General features: G+C 46.8%; 1 protein-coding gene across 1 annotated transcript in view; it reads left to right on the top strand.

The window, feature by feature from the left end:
- The window catches only part of TAF13 (TATA-box binding protein associated factor 13), a 79,669-nt gene that overhangs the window by 31,021 nt on the left and 21,049 nt on the right, over nucleotides 1–27,599 (top strand). The window lies entirely within an intron of this gene.

The raw sequence follows: 27,599 nt of genomic DNA, 5'->3' as shown, positions 1-27,599 counted from the left end.
TGAAGGCACACCTACTGGAGCAGAGCAACAGACCAAGGGACGAGAGCAGCAGCCCGAAAACCTCAAGGGTTCCTTACCGGGGGTCGTTGCCTGCGACAGAGTGCGAAAGACTTTAGGAGAAGGGCAGATCCCACCAGTGAAGATTGCTTTGTGTTTCAAGGCGCCAGCGACCCCCCTGGGTGAACGGCAGAGTTGGGGAGGCGAGGCCATGCCTGTGGTACTAACCTTGACTCATGAATTGGAAATAGCCGGTGAGTTGGCAAGCGATCTGAGACCGGTGTGTGTTAAAGCGAATGAAGTAACAATATTATATCACAAGTGAAGGCTGCACGCGTATGGATGAGATGCAAAGAAACGCAGACCTGTGAAAGAACTTTGAAGTAAAAGGCAGCTGTGAGATCAGCAATACTAAGTAACGGACTGGTCCGGCGAAAAGGAAGTAGCCCATTCAAAAGTCTCTGTAAAAGGTACATTGTTTGAAGCTATAAAGTGAACAAACCGCAAAAGTGAATTAAGCGAGAGTAAATGTGAACTTTGAGTCAAAGTGGTCCTGGAGTGGTCTGTAAAGAGAGCCACGCACATTCGAAAAGTCTTCGACATCCGAAAAGGGTCAGAGCCCGATTGAGGGAGACCCGAAGTACCATAAGCATGGGGAAGGAAGCCTCCCTCCCAGCAATTTTGTGTTGAACTGTGATGTGAGAGGTCTGAGCCCGGCAGAGGAGGACCTTTGTGAACTTTACTTAGGAATACAATTTTGATAGTCAAGAAAGAGACATTAATGTAGAAGGCCAGGCGGGCCTCAATCCACGCTTTGGAATTGCTTAGAGTATTAGAAACCGAGCCAGAGATGCGTCATCCTGCCTACAAGGACAGCCGTACTCCGTGAGGTTTAACGTGAGGAGGATAGCTGGTTCAACTACCTTTTATTTTTATTCTTTTGAACACAGATTTTAGATTTGCATACATTTCTCCTTTTTACACTTTTTGTACAAGAGATAGGGCAGGCATTAGGTTTTTGTTAGGATATGCCATATTGGTTTGACAGACTCCAATAGAAACTTTTTGTTTATCGTTTGATGGTCGAGACTACTCGCATCTTATTTATAGGGCAAAATAGGAGTTTCTCTGACTCCCAACCTTTTCAATAAAGATTTACAAATTGTATCCATTATGTCCGTCTCATACTTGTGATACCATGCCTTCCCTACATAGCCCACAGAATGTCATCTTCCTCCCACGGGAAAGTACCCGTTGTACAAGTGAGAGGAATTCGACAATCCACCTTGTTCGCAGGTAATGCAAATGTTTCCCTATAATAGGCAGTCCACGTCTGCTCAACCATAGAAGGGACCATTCCATAATCAAGACCCTGCGTATGGGCCTTAATTAAGGTCCAGAAGTTGGCGTCATTGTTTTCCACCAGAGCCAGTAGAGTGTCCTGGTTTCGGTCAATGTGTGCCTACTTTTTTTTTTTTTTAATGATTTTAAAATTGGCTTGTGCTGGGAAATTAAAGATATACTGTAGTGCAGGCAAGGCTAACAACCTCACTTTTCTGCGGTATTGCCTTTTCATTTTCCTTGCCTGCACTATTTTGTCATCGTACCGTTGTAGATGATTCTTGGTGCCTGTATACTTTCCCAGAACAGCAAAACACTGAATAACATTTGGTGCTAGTACCCTCCCTCTTTGCCACCTGAGCCAGGATTTGAAGAAAATGTTTGCATGCGACTGGGTTCCATTTAACTGTCAGTCCACCTCTTGCTGGCGTAGCAAAAGAAAGTAATGTGATAACTGTACACATCAGCAGAGGCCCACTCAAAGTAAGTATCAGCGGACAGTGGTTGTTAGGGAGAATTCTCTCTTTAGGCTGAATTTCCTAACCTAGCGAGTCCCCCAGCAGCTTTGCTGGATTTCTGGAGTTTGTTTTTTCCATCCTGCCAAGAGTGAGACTCTTTTCTCCCACTCTTGGACATGAATGTGGTTGATTCCTGTGAATGTCAATGTGTTCTATGGGCTATGGGGTCTTTTACTCCATAGGGTCTCATGTGTTTTACTATGTGTGTTACACCGCACCCTCCGTGCCGTAACAGTGGGGCGTCCTAGAGGATCCCCACCATAGACTAGGACTGACTACTGTCTCCCAGGGCATTAAAGTCACCATTGGCTTTACTAGACCTAAATTTACTAACAGAACTAGTACAAACCATCCTATTGTGGACGTACTAGTAGGGGTACTTCGATTACCCCTGGGTCTGTTATTCGAGAGGGCACTGTCCCATCCCCCCTCGTCGAGTTTTGGCTGGTGGCAGTGGAAACTACTTGTTATATTCGACCCCGAATATAACTCTATGGGATTCTTCCCATTGTTGGAGGCTAATACTTTTTCCCGTTAGTCTCTAACATACCGCCGGTTTATTTGTCTTAAATAAATCTACCGGTCGGTATTTTCTGCCAGAACTCTGTGTTTAAAATGGCGTCTGTGTTTGCCTCTGTAATTCCGAACCAAAGGTTGAGCCCTTTATTCCACTTTTGGCTGGCTTCTACACAGAAGCCCTCCAGAGTGGTGCCATTCTGTCTGGGTACCACAGGGGGTGTGGGAGGGGGTTTAGGCACCCTGGACTGAGCTGCCTTGCCAACTCAAGTCGCACTCTGGTGTGATTGGCCCAAGTGGTGAGCCACCCCGCTCACCACTTAGCGTGTTTTGATTGACAGCTAGGCTGAATGAATGGGGGTTTTCTGCATAAAAGCAGGGCTTTTGGCACTGGATCTTCAGAAGTCGCCACAGGACCTAAGAATCCGACAAGGGTAAAGCTGAGCCGACCTGCAACGACAACACCTCCGGTGGAGCCCTGCTGAACCGACTCACCACTTCTCAACGACAGAGGAGATCTCCCGGCTGGAGAGTCTTCTTCCCCTGACTGGTGGGAACAACCAGTCCCTTTGCTTTTTCTTCGCTTCCAGGGCGTAGTGGTCGAATTGCCCGTGCTGAGCACCCCGGCAAACGGGTAGCCACTAGCCCATACCGCGACCAAAAGGTGGTGCCTTGTGACAGAGCACTCCGTGGCTGGTCTCTTCCCTGGTGGTGCAACGATCTTCAACTTTCCTTCGACGACAAGATCATCTCATCTCTTGGCAAAGCCCCGACTTTCATCCACCACCAGGAACAACTGCCCCCGCCGGAGCTGTCTCTCCACATACAAGGTACCGTGTCCACCTGGCTTCCCTGGTGACGGTTAGCGTGAGGAGTCTTAATCCTTGCCTCTCCATCGGGTCGCCTCCAGACCTTCTTAACTTTTTGTTCTAAACTGGTCCAACCTTTCTGTGACAATTTGCTACAAAGACTCGAAGTACATTTCGACTGTGGTACTATTTGGGACATATCGCCTTGCCTCTCTCCGAGTGGGCCTGGCCTGTGAACTTTGTGATCCACAGTCGACCCTGCCTTACTTGCCTTGCATTTGCTTCGTAAAAGAGTTGGTACCGAGTTGGTTTCATACCCTGCCTTTTCTCTCCCGTCCTAACGAATATTAGAGTGCCATCTAGGTTAAAGCATTCGCCTCTGTCTGCAAATAAGTGGTGCCTTTGAACCTAGACTGGTCGAAATATTGTTAGAGGAGTGAGATACTTATATTAATTGTAATTGAAGTTGTTTGCCGTATTAGTGCCAGTGTGTTTTTCATAGATGTGTTTTTATAAATAAATAACTATATCTTTACACCCAAGCTCTGTTCCGTGTCTGCTTGTTCTACTGTGTAAATTGCCCTATTTTGTATACTCCACATACTGCCTAACTCTTCTTGAGGGAAGTCTGACTGCTCAGCCACAGCTACCAAGTGAATCTGTGTGGTACAGGCTGCTACCAAGTGGGTTTACTGCCAAACACCTGTAGGCCTAAATCTTTTGCAGTGGTCCCAGAGGGAACTGCACAGGTTTCCGCTTAACAGTGGTAACTCCCCAGAAAGGGACCATGCACCAGAGGCCCACACCTGGAGCTCAAGGCAGAGGAAACATAGAAATGGTCAATCCATGACTGCCTCAACACCCTGCTCCAAGTGTAGAACTCCTGCCCATGCTCCTATCTCCCAGGCAAACCTATTTCCAAGCCCCAGTTTCGCAAATGGATATCCCATACAGCAGAGGGGACATCGTTGATTTGGAGGAAGGCGAGGGTCACTTCATTGTGGCCCCTGCTATATGGGGGGTCTGTGCAACAGGCATTAAAATCACAACCCAAGATTGTTCGTGGCATATTAACTTCCAGCCACCCCTCCAACACATCATCCAGAACCCTGTGAAATGCTGGCATAGTATATTTAGCCGGTTTCTAGTATATATTCACAAACGGAGCCTCTTCAACCCTGCCCACAAATGTCACACTAATGGCCAACAGTTAGTTGCATTCAGTAGTCCCCTCTGAGTGGAAGCTAGCTTCAGGTCTATTGCTATAGCCAGACCTCCCCGAGGGCAGCCCCTGCTGCCTCTGTTGGCGTTTTTGCAGTATGTATGAAAACCTTCCAACTGAGAAACGCTAGAGGCCATAGAATCCTGGATGAAAACTATACGGGCGTCTCTCACACAGCTTTCAGCGGCCCAAGCGAAGTTCATAAACCCACACACATTCCATGTTACAACTTTAGTTCCCCATCCCAAAGGACATTCCTGCCCGACTGGACTGTGGTGAATATTTTCACAGCCACTTCCAGCCAAGACCAGTCCTCCAGAGATGACTTTCCTGTTCCTCCGGACTGTTGGCATTTAGGTAAACAGTGGTGCTGTTACATGGTAGTGTTTTAGGGGCCAAAAAGCCTGTAGCTGCTTGCGGTGTATGCAAGTCATGTAACTCGTAGCCCAGGGTTTTCAACAGATGTCTTTCTTACCAGACTATTTGAGCTATAAGGTTGGATGTAAAGTGACATATTGATTTCTGCGCCCCCTGTTTGGGAAAGAGAACCCAAACTATGCCGGCAGAGCGCAAAGCGCGCAGCGATGGTATTGCTTGAAAACCCTTCATCATCTGACTTCTGTTCATGAACATTTGGTCGTTAGTCTGCGTTAATATCTCCCAGCCCATTCCTGTGCCCTGAAGTTGATCCTGCCTCTTTTGAGCGCAGGGGTGTTTGGTAGTTTCCGACTCCTGTTACGAGGGACAGGTGAAGGAATCTGGTGGTATCTACTGAACTGTGGTAGTGACCTGTCCGGAAGGCCCCCGAAGGTCCTCGTCCATCAATGTGGAAGCTGCCTCCTCCAGCGGCTCCGCCAAGCTAAGGGAAGAAACCAATGAACATGGTACTCTGTTTTCCAGAAATGTTGTGATCTTGTTCTGTCCAGTTATTACTTTCTTCTTTGATGTCGTGACCTGGGACATACTGTCCTCCTGAAGTAGACATACAAGCATTACTGGAGGAAGATTGGGCCAATGCCAAATCCTTTACAGAATCTGAATAAGACAGTTTGGCAATGAAGTTCCACACACGTTTGCGCTTGTTGAGGTTAGCGGCAGGCAGGTTTATTTCAGTTTTTTCTTGACCCTCCCTTTTCTTTCATTGTCTCCTGGGTTTTGCTCGATTAAAGAAGATCGTTATTGTTCGAAGAATGGGAGATTTCAATCGCATCCCGAGGTTGGATGTCATCTTCCTGGTGTGGTAAATGATAAGCCGCTAGAACTGAGCTTCCAGTAGCTTCCAGTAGTGCCGTAGGGGTGTCGGGTGTTGAGCTACAGCTTGCCAGACTATTTCAGCACAGGTCCCCATATATTCAAACAGCAAAATCAGGATGGGAGACCCACACTTTTGAGATTCAGGATAATTTAATCTCTGAATTTTGGTGATGATACATATAATATATCAATTGTTAGCATAATAACAGACAGACGGACAGTATACTTTTGATATGTAGGTGTACCACTGGGTACCACCCTCAAGAGTGTGGAGGGTGCAAGCCTTCTGATGGTGCAAGATCTCTTGGATACACAGTTAACAAGGGTTTACAACACAAGAGTGAATGCAGCCCAGGACCTCAGTTGGTCCATGGGAATTTTGTCATAGGGGGAAAAAAACAGGTGTGTACAAGTATGCAAGGGGTGGAGTTGTGTCATAGATTGACACTGTAGTGTTTCGGCCACAGGGTACGAAGACTGGACATAGGTGATTGGGATGGCCTTCTTCAGGATGGAGGTGAAGGAATGAAACCCTGTCTGTGGGGTATCTGTGGGATTCAATGACAGATAGTTTAGGAGGAGTGGGATCTCTAGAGTTAGTAGGTGATTTGCGTAACTTCTTAGTGACCAATTGGTGTCAGGACTGGTGCAAAGAGTAAACAAGCACCAGTGAACAGAAGCTTACCATGAACCGACAAGCGATGCGGCGGTAAGGGCTTCTGAGGCTCTTCAACCATGCGGGAAGTCAGGTGAAGACGGTGGCCCAGTGGCCACTGTTGCTGGTGGAATTAGTCCAAAGAACAGTATCTGGAACAGGGGTCTACAGATGGCGGTAGCGTCAATAAATGGCGCCAGCAACTGGAAGGAAAAGGCAAGAGCTACTAGTGGTTTTGGTCTTGTAACAGAAACGGTTAACCGGTCAGGGGTGGTACATACCTGATCAGGGGTGAAGGAGCCAGAGGCCGATTCAATAGAACCAGAGCGTGTGTGATGTCCGGTTCGAGTGGAGGCTATAGTAGCCTATATGCACCCAAGTTGACTACAAGGCAGGAGCCTCAGTGAGGTGCATTGTGTAGGAGACGCATGGAGGGAGGCATACATCATGGTTTGTGGTGCCCGTGTGGTTGAGCTGTGTGGTCAAAGTGATCCAGAAAAAATGACTGAGGAGTGCCGGGTGAAGGTGTCTGTATGTTCCAGAAATAGTCAGGGTCACTGTGCAGCAGAAATGAGAGAGCAGTGAAATGCCAAAAAATAACGGGCATGAGGTTGAAGGCTGGGCGAAATCGTGTGAGGTACGTGGAGTGTCCCAGAATGGACTATGGGCCAGCGAGAAGGTGAGAAACAATTTGCAATTCTTCAAAACTTACTTGGTTACCGGAGCAGGAGCGTCTAGCTGTAGCGTCGCAGCATGTGCAAATGAAAGTGAAACTTAAACTGCAAGTCACAGGTAGTACCCGCCCCCAGATCGGGCGGCCCAATCGGCTGTCAGCAAGTGGGCCAATGGGAGTGCCATGTGTTGGAGAGGGACAAGGCCGTCAATCAACGTTGGCTCCGGGCAGAGGATGCTGGGAATTGTAGTCCGGGGGTGTGGATGGTCGTGGTGTAAATACACCAGAACGCATGGAGTACTGTCAGGAGCAATGTAATGAAAGTTCATAGCAAGTTCAATAGTGACGTGACTGACCATGTTAATGCCACGAGTGGCGACTGTGCAGATGTGTGTGTAGCGAAGCTGAACACGAGCAAGGTTATGAAAATACAGTACAGGTGCAAGTCCATAGTGACTGACTTGGGTGGTGACTGGAGTGACAAATACAAGCACATAAAATGTGGATGAGCGTGGTATACGTTTTAAGAGCCATTCGATGTTCAAAAACCAGCATGTGCATATTTTTATTTATTTATAATTTTATTGGTTTTTACAAACCTTTAAAATAAGTACAACATGTACACACACATATTAACATATATCATATCACAAACTCCAACAAACCATCCATTTCCATGACTTCCACATCTAACATCAACATATGTTATTTCATCGAATGTTACTGTTTACGAGGAATATTCCTTCTGTTGGTGTCAAACGTGTTTCAATTATTTCCCACAACCGTGTTAAAGGAAGTATTAGTTTTAAATCAGTCCCCTGAAACATCAACTTCCTCCAGTCGTCTGCATACAAGGATGGATGGTTTAGGCTCCAGGGACCCAGGTGAATTGTCCTCTCAGATCTTAGTTTAGTACAAAATAGCACTAAATGTTTAAGTGATTCGTTTTTGCTAGAACACAAAATACATGTGCATATTTAGGGTGACGGTTTGCAATTCAATGTTCAAAAACAGGATGTACATATTCCTAGTTACTAATTGGGTGACTGTATCGGACAGTAGAAGAATAAGTCAAACAATTAGGGTGAATCTGTATAATATTATACTCTGTGCTTGTGCCATGGAGTGTCTAGACATTGGGTGGCATGACATGGTCTAGGCATAGTGTTGGAAAAACGGCATAGTCAAACAACACACAAATGTCAATTCCATTTGGTCATGGTCAACTCGTTGGGGATCAAAACCGTTACTGTTACCACATAGAGGAGAGCTAACGGTGTACACTGGTTCTAAATGGTAGAATGCAGCTAATGGACCTCTATTAGAGAGTGCAGGGTGGGAATAAAGAATCACACAGGGGTGAAAGGAGACAGTGGTGGCAGTTACGTCCAGAAATGTTTCCATTCAACTGTAATGCTGAGACTGTTTTTGTTTCTGTGGGTTAAGTTGCTGAAGGACCATCCACATGAATTGTTTGTTACTGTGTCCTTTTTTGTGAAAATGGTCGACTAGAGGTTTGTCTGCCACGCAATTTTTGATGCAAGACCTGTGTTCGCTGATGCGTTGCTTAATTGGCCTAATAGTTTTGCCAATGTATAGTAAATTGCACGGGCATTCAATGACATAGATCACATGTTTGCTTTCACAATTTGTGTGGTTCTGTAGGGTCCAATGGAAGTCATTGTGGTCAAAGGTTTTACTGGTTTTAGTGAATTTACAGGCCACACAATGTCAACAGCTGAAATGGCCGACCACGGGTGGTAGGTTCCATAGGGTGGAAGTCTCCTTTTCAGGCTCGAGAAAGGTATGGACCTAGGTGTCTCGGAGGTTTCTGTTTTTTTTTTTTTTTTGACAAAATATATTTTTATTGAAATATCATACAATCATGAAATCATCCAATACATTCATGTGGAAGAATATTAGGAACAATTACAAGAAATCAACCCAGCGATATTTCATCAGTATAAATTCATCAAACCATCTAATTCATGAATAACTGGCATCTTATGAGAGAGATTTAACACAAGCTGAACACTTTTAAAACAGAGATCGGATAAGAGAAGGAAAAAAAAAAACGGTCCATATTATCCACCAACTAAAAACACAGCCTCAGGCTCTGATAGCCCCATCTTAATTCAGGGACCCTCCTGGGTACTCCACCATGTCCATGTTAGAAGTCCATTAAGGTCTCAGAAGGTATTTGATCAGGCGAGGTTGAAAAAACATATGCTCCCTCTCGGCAACATGTTCTAGGAAAGGTCCCCAGATTCTTGAGAACTTAGCCATCTTTCTTTCCAATGTGGCCGTTAACTTTTCCAAGCCCAGTAAGTCCCATAGCTTAGCCCACCAGTATGCGAAATGGGGGCCTTTAATGTCTTTCCAGAATCTGGCACGAGTGAGCCGGGCTGCCATAAGCAGATGAGATTTCAATTCCTCTCTGGGACCTGACTGGGTATGTACCGTCATCTGGGGTAGCTCCCAGTGCCATTATCAGCGGATCCATGGGGAGAACAGTTCCACAAATGTCTTTGATCTTAGATCTAACATCCAGCCAGAAAGACTGGATGGTTGGGCAATACCACCACAGATGGCCTAGGTCCCCCCTTGCCCCACATCCGTGCCAGCAGGTATCGGGATAATTGGGATTAATAGCATGGAGATTCTGCGGGGAAAAGTACCAGCGAAAACAAATTTTGAGCGCACACTCCCTCACCGTAGTACATCTGGAGACTTTGTGGGCTCTTCCCCATAAGACTCCTGATTGATTTCCCTTCCTAGGTCTCTTTCCCAGGCCAACATATAGGGCATTTTCTCCTCTCCAGCGTCCTCCTCTAACAGGCGGTAGCATGTAGCCACCCTTTGGGTGAGTTGACCTTCCATCATCGTCAGCTCTAATCCTGTGGGGGATCTAGTGGCTGCCTTTTTCACACCTGGATTAGTTATCCAGTGACGGAGCTGGATGTACCTAAACCTTTCAGTCTCTGGAAGATTGAATGTTGCTTTGCACTGGTCGAAGGTTAGAGGGGAGTTGTTCTCATAAAGGTCACTTAGTCTCAGAGGTTTCTCTCTCAACCATAGAAGAAAAGAATTAGGTTGAAGCCCAGGGGCAAAAGCTGGGTTTTGCAATACCGGAGACACTGGGCTTTGTCCCGGCGCAAAACCTCTTTGAGCACAGGATCTATCCCATGCACGGAGTGTGGTTTTTTTGGGGAAGGGAGAAGGGATCCTCTGTGTATACGCGTTTCCCGAGGGAGAAAGGGCAGATGACTTGGGGGCATTTCGGTACAGTGTTGTTCAATGTCCTGCCATCTAGGGGGTTCTTTTGGGTAAGACCATCTCAGAATGGCGGCTAATTGGGAAGCACGGTAGTATCTAACAATTGAAGGGAGACCCAGCCCTCCCGTCAAGCTGCCGCGTGTCAAGAGCTTGCGTTGGATACGGGGAGTTTTGCGCTTCCAAACAAAGCAATATATTTCCATCTGAAGTCCTAAGAGATCTCGATCAGGGATCATTATGGGAAGTGCCTGGAATGTATATAGAAGCCTGGGGAGTAAAACCATTTTGATAGCGCTTATTCGCCCCAGCCAAGATATTTCCTGAAGTGACCATCTCCCTAGGGATTCTTTGGCTTCTTTTAATAATGTAGGGACATTGGCCTTCAGCAGACCCACGAAGGTCAGAGTTAGCTGAAATCCGAGATACCTAATGGAGGCGTTCGTCCACTGGAGGGAGCAGAGACTCTGCATAGCTCTCAGGGTCTCAGGAGTTTGACAAGTTTAACCCCATTGATTTGGCCATGTTTATTGTGAATCCCGAGATCTTCCCAAATTGAGCAAGGAGGTCCATGAGGGGCGGGAGTGAGGTTCGAGCTTCTTTAAAAAAACAGAGGATGTCATCTGCATATAACGCGACTTTGTGACATTGATTCCCGACTGTAAAGCCCTTAATCTTCGGATGTAGACGGATATGCTGGACTAAGGGTTCAATAGCAAGGGCAAAGACTAACGGAGAAAGGGGGCACCCCTGCCTAGTCCCCTTGCCCAGCGGAATTTGGGCCGACCAAAGTGAATTCATTCTAATTTGGGTTGAGGGAATCTGAAAGTTTGAAAGGATTAATTTGGAAAATTTCTGGCCAAATCTAAAACTCTTCAGCACTAAAATCAAATAATCCCAGGCCATTCTATCAAATGCCCTATGGGCATCTAGGGATAAAAAGGACAACGGGCCCGGGATAGTGGAGTCGAGGGCAACCAGATCTATCGCCCTGCGAATATTATCATGTGCCGAGTGCCCAAGGATAAATCCGGTCTGGTCTTTATCTATGATAGCTGGGAGCACCTCACCTAAGCGCTGGGCTATAATTTTGCTAAACAGGTTTGGATCTGTATTAAGTAGAGCTATAGGGTGGTATGAGGTACAATCTGTCGGGTCCGTCCCAGGTTTTAAGATTAGAGTAGTGGAGGAGGCTGCCATGGGACGAGTGACTGAACCCGTTTCCCATAAAAGATTAAATATGTCTGTGAGGTGAGGTGCAAGCTCGGGCGAGAATACTTTATAGAATTTGTTGGTAAAGCCATCTGGGCCTGGGGCTTTACCCAAGGGGGGGGTCTTAATAGCCAGTTCCACTTCTTGTGTGGTTATCAGGGTTTCCAATAACTCGTGCAAGGCTTTAGAGATTTGTGGGAGATTTGCTCCAGCCAAGAAGTCTTTAGAGATCTGTGGATTTCCTAGGTGGGGGGCGATTTGTTCAACAAAGAATTTCTTGACAATTTGGAGTTTGCCTTCCTCTGAATAGATATACTTCCCAGATTCGTGTCTCAGAGCGTCTATTCTGTTTTGTCGGTTCTGCTTTTTTAATTTGGCAGCAAGGAGTTTGTTCGCTTTATTCCCCTTCGAGTAAAAATATTGTTTGGTGAGCAGCATTGAGTAAGCCGCCTTACCCATGTGATGTGCTTCTAGCGCCCTCTTCGCTACTCGCATGTCCCTCAGGGACCGTCGAGAACCTTTCGTTTTATATATCTGTTCGAGCCTGCGAGCTTCCTCTTCTAAATGTTTTTGCAGTACCTTCCTGGCCCTTCCTCTCTGGATTGCCTGGTCAATCAGATGACCCCTGATTACCGCCTTGGCTGCATCCCAGAGTGTCCCCAAGTTCACGTCTCCCATTTTGTTCTCACGGAAGTAGGAGTCTAAGGTTACCCTTATGTGTGTGCGGACTAATGGGTCTTCAAGTAAAAAATCGTTCAGCCTCCAGGGGGGCTTCTGAGGCGGGGTCTCGTGGAAGGATGAAAACGTGAGTCTCGCAGGTGCATGGTCAGAGAGAGCCTCTGGCAGAATCTCCACTGCCCCTACCAGTGGGACCAGGGAATCGGTAACCAGAAACATAGCTAACCTAGAAAAAACACCATGTACCGCTGAAAAATAAGTGTAATCCCTCTCATTTTGATGACAATAGCGCAAGATCTCAATAAGGGAGTGTTCACGCAGTAAGGTAGTAAGTGCTCTAAAGTTCTTCTTATCTGCCAAAGATGGGGATAGAGTTTTATCTATAAGAGGATTTATGACGGTGTTAAAACCTTCCCCCAGGATGATTTCCCCATCCGCATGGTCAAAAAGGGCTTTGAATAGCTTTGCAAAAAATATATCTTGTTTAACATTTGGACCATATATTGAGACTAGTGTGACTTTGCGCCCATCCAACAGCCCCACAACCAACAGGAACCTCCCTTCTTCGTCTCGGACCACCTCCAGAGCCCTAAAGCGAGTACCTTTGCGAACTAGGATGGCGCCACCTCGTTTTTTGAGCCCACCAGAAACAAAACATTTTATGGGGTAGAGTTTATTATTAAGACGTGGTTCACCCGCAGGACATAATTGGGTCTCTTGCAGAAAAAGAAACTACCAAACAGAGCTCCCAAGTGTGACCAGCCCAAGAGGGGGTCCCCCACATGAGGAGTCCCAGGCTATCCTCCAAAGGAGAAGGTGAGGGGTAAATCCCCTCTGTTTGTCAAATCCAGGAGCTTGCATCGACTGAGCATTCGGGTCAACCATTCGCCAGGCCATCCCCCTCTGCCGAAATCTCATCGGGGATCTGAACCTCCACGCTCTCCATGTCTCCCACTTCCCGCTGAGGAGCCGGCTCCAAACGGCGCCAGCCACGGGGCTTCCTCCGCTTATCTCTTGGCGAGGGGGCAAAAGTTAATTCAGTCGAGGCCTGAGAGCAGGAGTCTGTGGAGCCGGATCCGGCTGCTCCCGCCATCAAGGCACTGGCCTCCTCCTCCTCCGATAAGATCATGTGATGTTGATTCTGGAAATCAAAAAGTAATTTACAGGGATATCCCCAGCGATAACTGATCTGCTTAGATCTCAGCCAAGACGTTACGTTGCGCAGCCGTCTTCTGTTAGCAAGTGTGTATGGCGAGAGATCCTGAAGGAGCTGGAGTGTCACGCCTCGGAATTGCACTGTGGAGGAACCCCTGGCGGCCGCCATAATCTTTTCCTTATCTCCACGCCACCTGGGCCGTCACAACACGCGCGAGGCTGCCGCCGAAGTCAGCTGCACAGCAGGCTCAGGGGATGTGCTCCGGCGCCCCGGACCCGTCAAGACGTTGTTTCCCTGGAGCGCGGTAACAGGCGCTCTGCTCCGGCATCCGGCGCTGGAAGGTCTTCGGGAGTACAGGGGGGAGGGAGAGAGTGCACCAGCAGTAGGAGTCAAGCCCCTAGGGACTCAGCCAAGCCACGCGCCCAGAGCCCCCAGAGCTCCCACAGGCCGCGGCCCCTCTCCTCTGAGTCTCCCCTCCGGCGAGGTCTGACAGACCCGCGGGGAGTCTCGGAATGCCCGCTCTCCCTCTTCTCCGCAGGCGATGCGGTCCGCTGCACCTGAGGGTACAGCAGGCTGCTCATGCAGTCATCAGCCGGCGGGAGACCTCCGACTGGTGCTCAACGAAACTCTCGGTGGGTGCCATTTTCGCTACTCGTCCCCGGGAGGATCTCGGACAGAGATACTGACTCCCACGGGCTTCAGGTGTCCCAGCTCGCTCTCCAAGGGTGCCACTTTGGGTCGCATCGTCAGCGGGCACAAATCAGCCAAAAAATTACGGTGTTAGGTTATATATGAATTTGGGCGCCTGCATACGGAGCTCACAGCAGGCACGTCCGCATGGCGTGTCGCTCAGCCGCACCCCCTGGTTTCTGTTTTTCTTAAAGGCGAAAAGCGGTTTCTTAGCTAGTGTGCCTTCATTTTTGAAAAGGTGCCAGTGTTTGTTGATCGCACATTTGGTTAGGTTGCTAATAGGACTGAATGTAGTAACACAGACACTTTGTTCCATCGGTTTCTTCTCTTTTGTGGTGAGGCAGATGGTACGATCTGTGTTAGCTGCTCTCTTTTTGGCCATTTTTACGGCTTTTTTGGGGTATCCGCTGTCGGTGAGACGTTGTTGGAGTTGATGTGCATGGATCTCAAAATTCTCTCTCTGTGCAATTTCTTCTGACCCGGAGAAATTGACCATACGGTAAGTTGTATTTGAGGCCGACTGGGTGGTAGCTGGAGAAGTGTAAAAGGGTGTTCCTGTCTGTTGGTTTTCTCAACAGCTCAGTCTTGAGAATTTTGCCAGTGCGATAAATGTGTAAGTCCAGAAAGTTGATGGTCTGGTGGTCCCATTCTTGAGTGAATCTGATGTGGGGGTTCCTTTGATTGAGCCAGTGATGGAAAGAAATGAGTTTGGTCTGACTTCCTTGCCAGATGAGCTCATCTATGTATCTGCGCCAAATTAAGATGTTGTTGAGGTAAGGATTGTTGCTGTTCCAAATGTGGCCGTCTTCATGTTTGGGTAACCACGCCCCCTGCCTCTATTTACCGTTCCGGAGGATTGTTAGCGACCATACTGAGTGAATCGGTAGGACGGATGAGAGCGATTGTACATTCACTACACAGGTGACCTTTTCTCAACTGATGTACCGAGTGATGCGTGAAGACAGACGGGAGCTAGATTCAGCTTTACATACCAGCAGTCTACTGTCTCCCCCCCCCCCCTTTTTTTTGGTAAACTGAGTACTGCGCTCGCTTTTGCTTTCCTTCTGCAATCTTGTAACCAACAACGGCAGTGTACATGGGAACCACGTTGTGGGCTGTACTGTCAAATTAATGTTGTGATCCTCCCCCGGGTTCTATTTCTAGAGCCAGGGTTCATTGGAACTGGAAAGAGCTACTTGGACTCGTCTCGACATCCTTCCTCCTTCAGAGGAATGTGTACAAACATCCACAGTGAAGACGTTCCCTTCTTCATCCTTACTTAACAGTATTTGCTTCAGCGAAACTGAGATTGCAGGTTGTCCTTCATTAAAGCCTTCAGCAACTTGGAAGCATCCCTACGTGGAGACATACCTCATCTTCTCCGACAGTTAACACTTGTCTTGGAATGTGTTTATCTTTTGTGTGTATAGCGGATTTTGCGGGTTTGATGGTAATGGTAATGCATTCTAGTGTATTTACACCACGACCATCCACACCCCCTGGACTACATTTCCCAGCATCCTCTGCCCGGAGCCAACGTTGATTGACAGGGCTTGTCCCTCTCCAACACACGGCACTCCCATTGGCCCACTTGCTGACAGCCAATTGGACCACCCGATCTGGGGGCGGGTACTACCTGTGACTTGCAGTTTTTTAGGTTTCACTTTCATTTCCACATGATGTGACTTGTTTTGGATCCCCTGATGAATTTCAAGTAATTTGGCTAATATGTTTTTTGAATGAAACATGTCGGGCATAAGAACACCTTAAATTATAAGGTGTTGTACATTGACCAATCTTGTGGTTACGGTCACCCAAGTAGCAACTGTAAGGGGTAGACAATTAACAGACAGTGGATTATCAACACACCTTTAACAAACCTAGAACAGGGGTTGTTTTAAAGTGCTACCTACCAAAAGCGTTACTATACACCAGGGTTTAAATTGTTGTTGTACTGCTTCGTTTAGATTTGTATAGGCAGGAGTTTTATTTTGGGTGTATAGGTGACACCTAGGCAGGTTTGTGAAAGTTTTCTTCAGAGTTTTATTTAAAACTGATTTAGAACTTTTATTGTGGTTTTTTTAACCAAAGTGCACTAAGTTTTACATTCTATTTAGATATGTTGACTTTTAAGAATACTATGTGCTATGTTTTTTCCTTCATAAAATTGTATTCTATTTGATTCTTAAAAACCTATACGCGGTCTTTATTTGGTCCACGGACCGTGTGTGGGAATAGGGGTAGAGTTTGGAGAATAAGCTGAAGAGAAAGACGGTTTGTTCCCTTTTGTTGAATATTGTCTATAAGGCTTTGAAAGGAGTTTGGGACAAACGTCTATAAATAACTCCATTGGTCTCTCTTAGTTAGTTGTTCTTCTTCATGTTGTGCCATATATAAGTTGGCCACGTCCGGGGCGAAGGTGGCGCCCATGCTCACCCCTTTGACTTGTTGATACAGCTGTCTTTCGAAGAGGAAAAAGTTCTCTGTCATGGAGAGGCGTATGCATTCGAGTATGAAGTTGGTGTGCGTGGTAGTGATGTCTGGTCTCTTTTTGAGCCAAATCATGAGTGCTTCTAAGCCTTCTTTTCGTGGAATCGATGTGTAAAGGGACTCCACGTCCATGGTCACTAAAATGCAATCTGATGTTAGAGTGACTGTTTGTAGGATCTTGATGGTGTCCGTTGTGTCTTTCACATATGATTTCATGGTCCCTATGAAGGGTTTCATAAAGAAGTCTGTGTAGAGTGACAGTGGTTCTAGCAAAGAATCGCATGCGGAGACGATGGGTCTTCCGGGTGGTTTTTCAGCATTCTTATGTATCTTCGGTAGTATGTAGATGGCGGGTATCCTCGGGTGGGATTTATTAAGGAATCTGCGCTCATCTTCGCATATCCAACCTTCTTCCTCGACTAGCGATTTCTTCCTTTAATCGTGGTGTTGGGTCTCTGGCGAGTTTTTTTGTAGGATGTAGTGTCAGCCAGGAGTCTGGAACATTCTTGATTATAGTCTTTGGTGTTAATGAAAACAATACTGCCGCCTTTATCCGCGGGTTTGATGGTAATGGTAATGCATTCTAGTGTATTTACACCACGACCATCCACACCCCCCTGGACTACATTTCCCAGCATCCTCTGCCCGGAGCCAACGTTGATTGACAGGGCTTGTCCCTCTCCAACACACGGCACTCCCATTGGCCCACTTGCTGACAGCCGATTGGACCACCCGATCTGGGGGCGGGTACTACCTGTGACTTGCAGTTTTTTAAGTTTCACTTTCATTTGCACATGCTGCAACGCTACAGCTAGACGCTTCTGCTCTGGTAACCAAGTAAGTTTTGAAGAATTGCAAATGGTTTCTCAACTTCTCGCTGGCCCATAGTCTATTCTGGGACACTCCACGTCCCTCACACGATTTCGCCCAGCCTCCAACCTCATGCCTGTTATTTTTTGGCATTTCACCGCTCTCTCATTTCTGCTGCACAGTGATCCTGACTATTGCTGGAATATACAGGCACCTTCACCCGGCACTCCCTCAGTTAGTCATTTTTTCTGGATCACTTTGACCACCAGCTCAATCACACGGGCACCACAAACCACGATGTATGCCTCCCTCCATGCGTATCCTACGCATTGCACCTCACGGAGGCTCCTGCCTTGTCGTCAACTTGGGCGCATATAGGCTACTATAGCCTCCACTCGAACCGGACATCACACACGCTCTGGTTCTGTTGAATCGGCCCCCTGGCTCCTTCACCCCTGATCAGGTATGTACCACCCCTGACCGGTTAACCTTTTCTGTTACAAGACCATTAGTAGCTCTTGCCTTTTCCTTCCAGTTGCTGGCGCCATTGATTGACGCTTCCGCCATCTGTAGACCCCTGTTCCAGATACGGTTCTTTGGACTAATTCCATCAGCAACAGTGGCCACTGGGCCACTGTCTTCAGTTGATTTCCCGCATGGTTGAAGAGCCTCAGAAGCCCTTACCGCCGCACTGCTTGTCGGTTCATGGTAAGCTTCTGTTCACTGGTGCTTACTCTTTGCACCAGTCCTGACACCAATTGGTCACTAATAAGTTATGCAAATCACCTACTAACTCTAGAGATCCCACTCCTCCTAAACTATCTGTCATTGAATCCCACAGATAACCCACGGACAGTGTTTCATTCCTTCACCTCCATCCTGAAGAAGGCCAACCCTGTCACCTACGTCCAGTCTTCGTACCCTGTGGCCGAAACACTACAGTGTCGATCTATGACACAACTCCACCCCTTGCCTACTTGTACACACCTGTTGTTGTTTTTTTTCCCTATGACAATACCCATGGACCAACTGAGGTCCTGGGCTGCATTCGCTCTTGTGTTGTAAACCCTTGTTAACTGTGTATCCAAGAGTTCTTGCAACATCAGAAGGCTTGCACCCTCCACACTCTTGAGGGTGGAACCTAGTGGTACACCTACATATCAAAAGTACAACTGTCGTCTGTCTGTTATTATGCTAACAATTGATATATTATCTGTATCATCACCAAAATTCAGAGATTAAATTATCCTGAATCTCAAAAGTGTGGGTCTCCCATCCTGATTTTTGTTGTTTGAATATACGTTCACCCTCCTGGGCATATAAGGACCTAGGCAGGCACCCTGTATTATTACCAGCACAGGTCACCAGACAATTTCAAGAACAGCCACCCTATATGCACCATGATTAGCCAAGATGTTATCCGAGCTGGTTGACTCCACATTTGGAGGTTTAAGAACCAAAGGAGCATTGTTTATTCCTCCCAGCAAGTAGGCAGCATTTGTATCAAGCATGGCCAACTACTTTGCATTGTCCTGCACAACATCATTGATGGTATCATAAAGTCTGAGCAATGATTGTATTTCAAGGTATAGTGCAGAAATAAATGCTGGCCCCAAAGAATCCATCTGGGACGCAAGTGCTGAATCACGTCTCAACGCTGTGTTGCGGGGGGTGAACAAATCTGCATTCAATGGGTGCTTGAGAATTGATCTTGGCTTTGTTGGGGAAGGAACCTCTGAGTTTTCTAGGAGAGGGCTAGAAGACAAATCCATTGTTCCGAAGAAAAATCCACTCCCGTAGAAGTTGTTCTGAAGTCTCTTTTGGCAATACCCTCCATTTATTGACAGAGACGTTTGAAGGAGTAGTCCAAGACAATAGATTTGTTCAAAATGGCCATGGAGGCCAAGCACAAGCCAGGCATGTCCCTCCACTAAGACGGTCGCTTCCCGCCCAGACAACTCCACACTTGTCCGGGTGATTGAAACACACTCAGAAGGACGGGAGATTGAAACACACTCAGAAGGATGGGGGTTAGTTTTGCAGTTCCGTTGCCAAGGGAGTACTATGGTTCGTTGTAGTGGGCTCCCTGTTCAATGGAATGATCTTTGGCCCCTCTATAGGGTGCAACGTTACCATTGATGTCATAAGAAACGAAGAAGGCAGAGTCTCCCCACTATTTCTGAGAAGAGGGGTGTGATGCAACATCAGACATTGCCACCCCCCCTTCACCCTTCTGTGTTGATGCTGACTGTACAACTAAGTCCTTATCCCAATTTAAGATCATCTCTTCCATTTCTGTTAGAGCCTGCCAGACCCTTATCCGTAATTAGAATTCTGCTGCTTCATAATTTCGCAGCTGCCATTTCAAGCACCAATGGAGGTTTGGGCTAGCTTTGTAAGAAATCCACCCCACCAAACCCGTCAACTGACTCAAACGCTTTGCGTTTACTGTGTTATGGGTAGATGAAATGACACCAAAGACTTCAGTTGAGACTCCTCTCACCCCTCGAACCGCAAGACTGTAAGACCATTTGCAACCACTTGTTGCTCTGTGCCGTGCTCCACGCTGGTCTGGAGGTTTTGAGATTTCGGAAGCAGAGCTCCTCCTCCACTACTGCCACTGAAGAGAGACTGAGAATTCACCACCACCACCACACAGCGTAACAGACCGTAAAACCACTTGTTGCTCCACCAACAGTTATGCAGCCACAAGAAATTGATATCCTGTTATTGCCAGTTTGGCAGACAGTGAGTCTTTCATAACGGGACCTTTTTGGTATTGAGCTGTTTTGGCTGCCTGTGTCCAAAACAACCATGTGGGTCACACCCACGAAGTCCCCTCTGTGATCCCCTTGAGAAGACTTGACACATTCTCCAAGGAACAAAAACACTCCCTGGTTGTTCAGCTGAGAACAGACAGCGGAAGGAGCAGAGTTAGAGGAGCCAAGGAGAGAGTTTCACTCTACAGAAAAATCCCATTATCTTGGATTTTGCTAGAACTCCCAAATTTCCTGTCTCCGCCCCCCGTCCCAGGCCCCTCCCCCCCACACACTTCCTGTAGACGGAGCAATCTCGGTATCACCTCAGAAGGGAAAGTACACTTGTTGGAGAAGCCTGGATTGGACCATTAACAGGAGTTGTATGGACCAATCCCTTGTGGCTGGAAGCTGAAATGGCTGGAGTGAGTGAAGCCTCCACTTAGTTGATTCATCATTGAGTCACAAGAGGAATCAAATTAGTTTTCAGTTTTTATTAAAAACTAAGCATACAAGAAAAAGGCAATTGGGGCTAGAAATCTAGGGTTGTCCCTGTATCCTGTGAAGAATCCTGCTGAGTCATCACAGAATCCCAGCCAAATGTCTATGCCCATGTGGCCAGGGAAAGGTAGCTGCTACCTTGATCCTAAGCCTGGGGGTGGTTTTAGGAGGCAGGGTCACATGGGAGGAGAAGACTGTCAAGGGAATGTGGTGACTCGGTCAGGAGAGACCTGGTTTTCCTCCTCTTCTGAGGATGGGGTTTCCGTAGTGCCTGAATATTTAATGGCATGTTTTTCATAGTAGATTGTGTTTGGATTATAGACCATAGACCTAAGCAAAAACCATTACTTCCTTTAAAATTTGCTTAAATATACATCCTATAAATAATGTAAAAACAGATAAGAACATTATGGACTTCAAGTCTCATAATGCTCTTAGTACTGAGATGAGGAAGAGGGATTCAAAGTTGCTAATCCGTAGTAAACGGTCTAGTTGTTATGACCCACACCTGAGCGGGACATTTAAACATATAAAAGCCTTTCAGGTACAGGTCAAAGAGAAGCAGCAGGAGGGAGCAGGAGTTGGAGCCACTGCTGTGCCGACAGCGGGATGCCGTGTAGAGAACGCAGTGAAGGGCGGGATTTCTGGTACATGCAGAGGATGCGCAGCGTGAAGCAGTATTGTGGCCAACTACCCTGTAGTAGACAGCTCTCTATGTCCTGTAATACGCTTCGTTGTGAGGTCTTCATCTGTGAGCGTTTGGAGCTGTAAACGCCCCATTGACTGTCAGCGCAAACAGTGGCAGGCTGATGGGAGCTGTCAAACGCTGTGGGAGTCCCGACAAGTGAAGAAGCAGAACTGGCAAGTCAGAAGGGAGACGACAGGTTGAAGTTAAACAAACTGGGTCCATATCTCCTATTAAGAGATGTCGAATATGGGAACATTTTAGCATTGCCAAAGCCAAAAGGGGGCAATACTAAAGCAAAGTAAATGCAACTTGCTAAAAGGGGCAAAATCCAATAATGAAATATTGTAACCCGCATTGCCCAAGTCAAAGAGAGGCAACAGTAAAACTAAGGGACTGCATTTCCACAGAAAGCTGAAAGTGCCACCAAGGCCATTTGAGCATAATAGTCCTAGAACAATATATCTTGAGGCAGGAAGTTGCAAAGCACATTGTCAACGGCCAAAAGGTTGTGTAAATAGAAATCAAAGACTGCAGGAGAGAAGCCCTCCTTGTAGAAAGGATCAAGGAGGAGAGAAATATAACCTGTATTGCCCATGGCTAATAGATCAATGTGAGAACTATTGTCCTTTTGTACAGTATGGTTGTGAAAGAAGCTGTAAGCCAATTGTATTGAAAGTCAAGAGACTAAACCAAGAATCAGTTGTTGATTCCACTTACCCCATTGAGGATTTAATTGTGGAAAGTTTGGAACAAGCCTTACCACACCGTACAAGTTATAGTAGTAGTACGAGTTTTATCCTGGCAGGTGAGTAAACCAGAAAGGGACAAATAGTAGTTAGCCCTGGCAGGCGAGTGGACCAGGAGGAAGATGATTTGAAGTACTATAAATGTGGTATAAGGTTGTGGTGGAATTGCACTATGGCTAAAGTATAAACTGTTGTATAATCATCCTGAGTAAAGTAGATCATTTTGAATTAACTATCCTGACAAAGATGTTGGATCATCCTGTCTAAGGTGTTGTTTATGAAGGAGAAATGTGATGTGATTAAAAAAAACGTGATTGGTCTTCAGAGTAAAGCTATTGTCTTCTGACTTCATATGTAAGAGAAAGTCTTTTTGGTTTGCCAAGCAGAAGGTGGCAGAAACTTTAACAATTGTTTTAAGTTTGAGCAAACCTTTTGGAACTAAGATAGCCACTTTGCCAAGTGAGGGACATATTGAATGAAAATAACGTTTGTATTCTAACTAGAGTGGAACCTGACTAGTGAAAAGAACTTTCCCGAAATTGAACATTGGTTTGAACCATCCTGAATTGATCCAGGGGAAGGAGGGAAGGGGGGGGGGGTCCAAACCTGGTCACACGGATTCTGGTTTATAACTTTTGTGTTTGAATGTACATATTATTTTGTGAAGTTTTAAACTACCAAATAATTCCTGTACGATTTTGTTGTATGTATTGGTGTGAGGGACAGATACTTTTGGACATTAGGTCATTTTCCATTTGCCTTAGTTTGTTAGGTAGGGACATTCTTGTTAGTTTAGGGAAAGATAGCCATTTATCTCACCCCATATCATTTAATAAAATGGTGACTTGTGAGAGAACTCTACCCAAGTGTCAATCTCGCATTACTGACCCCTCAGAATTCTTTCTCTCCTCTTTCGAAGGGGGCTTCTACCTCCTTAGCCCTGGATACTACTTAAACAGGTATTATAGAAATGCAGGTTCTCTACATCCCAGGCACCCTAGTCTATACCTATCCTAGGGAGGCCTAAAGTCCATAGTCTCCCTGATCTCTCAAACTACCTTAAGGACTTCCTTGGTGACATAGTGGGGTAGTCTGATCGTCCTGGCGTGCCTTTGCACCTTATGGCTGTTTCTCAACCTTTTCCCTTTGCCTTTCTCCTCTGTGCATTACCACTCTCTTTGTCTCCTCTCTCCACATTCTGTCCCCTGGTCTTATATATTCATCTCCCTTCTCCATTTCTCTCCCTCACTCCCTCCTCTCTACCCTCCCCTGGCCTCTACTTCTCCTGCCTCTCAAGTCCCTTCTACCCCTGCCTCTACTCTCCTCCACCATCTTGCCTCTCACTCACCTCTCTCTCTCTCTCTCTGTCTCTGTCTCTCTCTCTCGCTCCTACTCTCAACCCCCTCCTAATTACCCTTGCTCTCTCACATAAGAAGGGCCAGGCAGGTCCCACACTCAGTCTCAAAACCTTACCTTCTCTCTTTCCAAACACTCCTAAGATCTACTCCACCTACGGTGCCTTTCTCCGTTGTCTCTTGGTCTTCCTCCAGCTCCTCCAACTTCACCCAAACATGTCTCAATGGCATTTTATAGTCATCCCCTTTCTGCCTAGGCGGCTTCTCTGCTCCTATTAGGCATTCAAGTCTGCTACTTCCATGCGCCAAACTCTCCCTCTGAGGCGATGCCAACTCCTCCCATCTCTTGGCTGGGACTTGCCCTGGATGTCTTCATAAGGGCCTTTAGACCTGCCTCCCTTGCAGTCTCCATCTCTGCCATGCAGTCCATGCGGTCACAAGTTTGTTCTCTATTCCCCCCCCCCCAGTATGTCCTTGTCCATAAAGATTTAGGGAGTGTTCCCTTGTGTCCTCCCTGCTGTTTCCATCTCCGCAACTGCTAACCCACTTCTCTCCAATAGCCACTCTGTGATTTGTGGGGTAGGTGTTGGGTCTCCCATTTGTTTTGAATCAGGACAAATAGTCTATTCCCATTTGGGTGACCAGTCTGTTCCTCCTGTTCCAGGCCGGGAAATGTCTGTCTGGTCAAGTTTAATTGTGGTACTTGTACCTCCAGTGCTGCTTCCAGTGCTGCTTCCCAGGAGCCATTATCCATCACTAGGTTTGGACGTGTCTGGTGCATGCTGGTCATTGCAGCCTCTCAGAAAGCACCTGAAAGAGTAGAAAAAGAGGCCTGGCCAAGACAGAGACCGATGGGCATCTGGCCCAAGAAGTAAAGCACTAATATTCAGACATGGGTCCATGCATACCAGGGAGCCAGGGACCACCTCTGTCACACCACCACTAGGATAGGTCTCGTTCAATTGTTTCCCTCATAGGCCACCTACCCCAGGTTTGAAATACAGTCACATGGGTGACTGTTGTGGACTAAGGCCTCTCTGATGCCTGGACACTGGAACCAGGGTCCTGCTCAATGTAGGTGAAGGTTGCCTGCAGATGCTCTGTGGCAACCTTCCTTGTGTGGAAGGTAATGACTCACTTTGCCCATGGAGAACCTGAACTGGGTGTCCCAGCAACTCAGAAGGGCAAAAGAAGCCCAACGCCTCTCTCCAGTCGCTATATGCTTTTTGAGCCAGCTTGACCGTGCTCGAGACACTGCTGGACTGTGGTGCTGCTTTTTGCACCCAAAGCACTTTCATCTGCTTACCTTTGAGCCATCTGAACAATGATTCAGCCCATTGAAGCCCCTCTTGACTCTCCCGCTGGTTCGTTGCTTCTTGTGTTGACATGACTCGAACGCCAACTTCGCCCACTAGAAGCCATCCACTCGACTCGTCTCGAACGCTGACTCAACCCAGCGGAAGCATCATCTTGTCTCCAACACAACATGCTGAAAGCCATCAACTCGACCCATCTCTAACACCAACTGAGTCATCATGAGAGTATAACCAAGGTGTGCAGTGTTCAGCCTTGGTCCATAACCAAAGGGTACAGTGTTCGGCCGTGGTCCATAACCAAGGTGTACAGTGGTCGGAAATTTCCCAAAATACTTATAATACAGTCTAACTTGCCTTGAGCTGCTTCTGGTTTTATCCACCAGTTGGTCATTCGCTATGCCCATATGCTAATGTGTCATCTGTGTAAAGATGAAACCATATGAGTAGAAGAGAAGCCAAAAGAAGTAGTAAACCGGATTTGAGGCATACGCGTAAATTTAACAAGTCATTGTGAAAGTTGTGAGTATTGGGGTGGGGGGCACGCCACATGTCAAAATATTAGGCTTAACGGTTGTAAGCTTCAGTCTGGTTTCGCTTGAACAGGGAAGAGGAGTGAAGAAAGCGCTCTAAGAAGATAATCTTGTGCTTTTCCTGCAATCCCTGGCCATCGTGCCGCACATTAGAGCATGATGTTAAAATGCGCTGGAAAGAATCTTATCTAGCCTAACAGTTCCCTCCTGAACATCAAACGAGGCAGACCTAGTACTGCAAAGTGGCATGAACCTTGATTGTGTATCATCTGGACTAAGGGGCGTACATGGCTAAAGTTGCGCCACCTATAATCGCTAATCTAGATTTTGTTGGAGGCGTGTCTGTAATATGTGAAGGCATCATGAAGTAAGACTCAGAAACAGATTCACTTTTCTAAAAATGAAATGGTTTTATTTCTTAAATGTCAGGATGGAATAAGGCATAACTTGTACTTGGCTCAGGTGGGATTTCCCTACCTAAAGAAACTAAGGATAGTCTGTGTCATTAAGTTCAACTCCAGAGTCTGTCTGTGTCCAAAACCTATTCTTGCCCTCTCAACTAAAGATATACAATGTGTAGGGATGTCAGCAACCAAAGAAACAAGTGTTCAAAATACAGTTCTGGGCATCTTCCAGTTCCTGGCTTGTGCTTCAGCTTCCCCTTCCCCAAGTTCAAAACAGTTCCAAAAGGCCTTGGGGGTTCCCTGCCCCGAGTTCAACACAGTTCCAAAAGGCCCTGGGGTTCCCTTCCCCAAGTTCAACGCAGTTCCAAAAGGCCTTGGGGGTTCCCTGCCCCGAGTTCAACACAGTTCCAAAAGGCCTTGTGTTCCCTTCCCCCAAGTTCAACGCAATTCAGAAAAGGCCTCAGGGTTCCCTTCCCCGAGAAGGCAGCTCTTCTAGCTTCAAAGTCAGTCAATGCAATTCTTTTAACTTTCCATAAATATTCCAAATCAACTTTGTAACGTTTCAGGCTTTTCAACAGTTCACATGGCTTGTTCCTTTCATTAGCTACTTTAACACTTGTCGAACAAAACAGCCTCGGTCTAGGCGCAGTGGTCGGACCACACGGTCCACCCATCACAGGTCACACAACCGATAACCCTTTGCACTTTATGTTCACTTGTTCGCATTGGACTTCCTTGCCGACACAGGCTTCCTCTCTGAACCTGTGTCCTTAGTGCACTTACAATTCTGTCCCTCCTTGGCAGTTTCTTGACTCAGCCACAACGTGACTTTCACACAACTCACTTTGTGATGTTTGTCTCTTGTCACCACCTTGCTTTCACACTATCCAATAGTGCTTATCATCTACTTTTCACCTGCTTCATAAGCTTTCATTGCTGGCTTTCATTTAGCTCATATTTTCACTTTGTCCATTAATGCTTATCACTTGTTTTTCACTGTGGTTATCAATGCACATTACTTTCTTTTCACTTGTGCGGTATTTTCATCTTTGCATATCTTTTCCTTAGTTTGGTATAAAGTATTTGGCAGCTTGTTCGGTATTCAATATTCTTCCATTCAGTCTCCAGACCCATTCATTACATGTTTTCATTCAAACAGCATCTTCCTCTTTCCAAATCCAGCACCTGGAGTGCCCCGGCATAAGGGTTCCCTCTGTCACTCACCGGTCTACGGCCGCTCCCCCGGGTGCCTTCGGTTTCTTCTCTGGCTTTCTCTCACCCCCCCCTTTCACTTGTTGGGAGCTCAGGCGAGCAGCGCTCGCTTCTTCTGAAACTTTCTGTTGCAGTCTCCAGCTTCCTGGAGTCTTCTAGGTCCCACAGCCCTGGCTGTCGACCCTCTTGCGGCCCGTTCTGTCCTCTGCATCTTTCTCCCTCTTCTGCAGCGCTCAGCGCCCTTTTAACCGTCCCCTCTCCAACCTCCTACGTGTCGGGTTGCCGCCTCTGTCTCCAGGGTTTCTTCTTTCCTTTTGCTTGCCTCTCCATTTGTGCACCTGTAGCCTTTCAATTGGCTGCAGGTGCAAGTCCTTTGCATGACAATAGTTCGGGTTATTACTGGGACATGCCGGACTGTTATGTTGGTGCTTCACAATCCTCTTCCTCGTCTAAGTACCAAAGTAATGTACACAAATGGAAGTGTGCATTACTTCCAGTTGCCTCTTTGTCCCAGTCTTATAGGGATATGAATGTGGGACAGTGGGTGTGTGTCAAAGAGGGGAAGACCGATGATAACCTACAAAAGTAGGAAAGGGGGCGGGTGGGGGTGAGGATGCATTCTTATATTTTCCTGTATTAACAAGAGGAGGTGGATGTGGCTCTAACATCTCCATATAAGGAGGTATCCTCCTTATTGATTTCTTTCTTGACCCTCTATACTGATGGTATGTCTGAGGGTCATTTTTGAAGAATGAAAAAGTTGGAGTTTGACAGTACCCTATAAAGGCTTCTGGGAC

Source organism: Ambystoma mexicanum, chromosome 7p, assembly GCF_040938575.1.
Source record: "Ambystoma mexicanum isolate Mex_15411 chromosome 7p, UKY_AmexF1_1, whole genome shotgun sequence".
In the NCBI taxonomy this organism is placed as follows: Eukaryota; Metazoa; Chordata; class Amphibia; order Caudata; family Ambystomatidae; genus Ambystoma; species Ambystoma mexicanum.
Note: the sequence above shows the minus strand (reverse complement) of the source record. Positions and strands in the feature narration are given on the sequence as shown.